At 46.5% G+C, this 2,615-nt stretch overlaps 1 pseudogene; it reads left to right on the forward strand.

The window, feature by feature from the left end:
- Positions 1-1,552: 1,552 nt before the first annotated feature.
- On the forward strand, positions 1,553-2,368 carry LOC114695959 (annotated as a pseudogene).
- The last annotated feature ends 247 nt before the right edge of the window (positions 2,369-2,615 follow it).

Raw genomic sequence — 2,615 nt, forward strand, 5'->3', positions numbered from 1 at the left:
TCTCTAGTAAAAGATGTCTTTTCTTTTTAAATGTCACGCTCCCTCTGAATGAACAAACACTTTGAAAAGCCAAGCCTGTTGATTGTTGTGAGCTTGTATTGTGTGTTACCCACTACAAGTGTCCTTTTAGCATATTAACAACCACAGCTTGTCTCCCCCACAATTTCATTGTGTCCTGGGATAAGTCTTTATTATCCTCATGGTAACACATATATTTATTAGCAATGTTTTTATTTAAAAGGAGAGGACTTTAACTCAAGTTCACCTAGTAAGAACATACAGTATTTGTTCTTGGACTGAAAAGACCATGGGATGTGGTGTTCTAGAAAAGGCTGAGACCAATGATGTCATCTGAAGTTTATTCTGTTGCTTTCCAAAGCTCTGCTCTCCTCCTTGGTGGCATAGTTTCTACATATGGTAAGCAGGATCATTTCCCAAAAAAAACCCAAGGACTTATTTTTATTTTTAATGGACGGGTGACTGCCGACATGCAAGTATGTATATATATACTTCATGCATGCCTGGTACCAACAGAGGTCAGAAAAAGATGGCTGATCCCTATGGAACTGGAGTTTTAGACAGTTGTGAGCTGCCACATGGGTGCTGGGAATTGAACCCAAGTCCATTGGAAAAACAGCCCACTGGGTTGTCCTTAACTTCCTTGCCTCCTTGCTTTTAATGCTGCCATTCCTACCACAAAGTGTGAGTACATGTACACACACACACACACACACACACACACACACACACACACACACACACACGAACACACGAACACACATGCACACACTTGTCATTTTTTTTTGGTTGTTGTTCTGCTAAAACTTTCTTGATGTTTCAATTTAGAAGTGAATGGACCGGGAAGAGAGACTATGTAGAAAGTGGTGGGTGTTAAAGTTTTTGCTTTAGAAGAAGGTTGGATTTGGAAGTTTTCGGAAATTAGAGAAAGGAGTACAGTGAGCACTAACTCGGGAAGTCACCCTGGGAGGTCACATCTCCACGGGAAAGGACTATCAGCATAAAAAGGTGGTGGAGGTTGTCTGTCGCAAGGTTTAGTGTCTCCTGGCTTTCAGGTCTCAGTTAGGCAAGGTGTCGATGTGAGTCGTGGAGAGAGAGGAGACCAGAGCATAGCATGAACATAGGCAGGCCAAAAAGGGACAGGTGGTCAGTGACCCCACCGTAAACACCACGTTCAGCCTTGACCCAACAGATAGCAGTGGCCAAGCGTTCCTGGCATGGGAAGCAGTGGCAGTAGTTGGCAGGGCGGTCAGTGTGTCCGGAAGAAGTGACCGTATCTGTTTCCCATTGTGGGCTAGGGCTCCACTCTGCAGCCATGGCTCCAGACGGCTCTCACCCTCGAAAGAACAAGTCCCAGTAAAAGCCAAGGGAGCTCTCCAGACCTCAAAGAAATGGCTTAGCATTTAAAGAAAAACTTCACACTGAAGGGCAATGGGGGCGGGCAGTGCGGGCACAAATAAAGAAACAAGGACAATAATTATACAAGTAAATAAAGACTAGGCAGTTGGTCATGGTTTTGTTCTAAGGCTCGCAGATGCCAGATGAATCCCAGATTCCAGAGAAGTTTGTAGGGCTGCTAACCCATCGCTACCTGAGACAGCAATGGTGGAGAAACATGGGGCTGAGTTTTCTAGTAGAGGGCATCAGGTGTGAGAGGAGAGCCTTGGAATAAAAAGAAAAAGAGAAAAATGACCCACTCTGCTCATGCATGCATACTTGCTGCTCCGCCACAGTTCGTGAGAGGTTCCAAGAAGCAAGCACACCACTAGATGCTGTCTGCGTGAGTGCCTGCCTCTTGGCGTCTCCCTCAGGAACAGACTCAAGTATGCACTGCTAAGAGACGAGATGAAGAAGAGTTCCACATCAGAACTGATGTGGCCTACCCAGCGGGCTTCACGAATGTCACCACCATCAACAAAAGTGGCAAGAACTTCTGCTTGGTCTGTGACACCAAGGGACACCTCACCATGTACCACATCACCCCCAAGGAGGCCAAAAACAACCTATGCAAGATAAGGTTGGTTGTCGTGGGTACCAAAGGCATCCTGCATCTCATAATGTATGACACACACACCATCCACTACCCCAACCCACTCATCAAGGTTAAAGGCATCATGCTGATCTGGCTGGACACCACCAATATTGCTAATGTCATCTAATTCAACACAGGCAACCTGTGTGTGGTGACCAGAGGCACCAATTTGGGGTGCATCGAGGCCATCACCAACCCAGAGTGCCACCTGGTCTCATTTGACATGGTCCACGTGAAGGATGCCAACAGCAATGATTTGCCGCCCTCCTCTCCTGCATCTTTGTGATCCACAAAGGCAACAAGCCATGGATTTCTCTTCCACAAAGAAAAGAAATCTGCTGGGCGGTGGTGGCGCACGCCTTTAATCCCAGCACTTGGGAGGCAGAGGCAGGCGGATCTCTGTGAGTTCGAGGCCAGCCTGGGCTACCAAGTGAGTTCCAGGAAAGGTGCAAAGCTACACAGAGAAACCCTGTCTCGAAAAACCAAAAAAAAAAAAAAAAAAAAGAAAAGAAAAGAAATCTATGTCACCTAAGGGAAAGACAGAAGACTGGCAGCCAAGCAGAGG

This window comes from Peromyscus leucopus, chromosome 9 (assembly GCF_004664715.2).
Source record: "Peromyscus leucopus breed LL Stock chromosome 9, UCI_PerLeu_2.1, whole genome shotgun sequence".
Lineage (NCBI taxonomy): Eukaryota > Metazoa > Chordata > Mammalia > Rodentia > Cricetidae > Peromyscus > Peromyscus leucopus.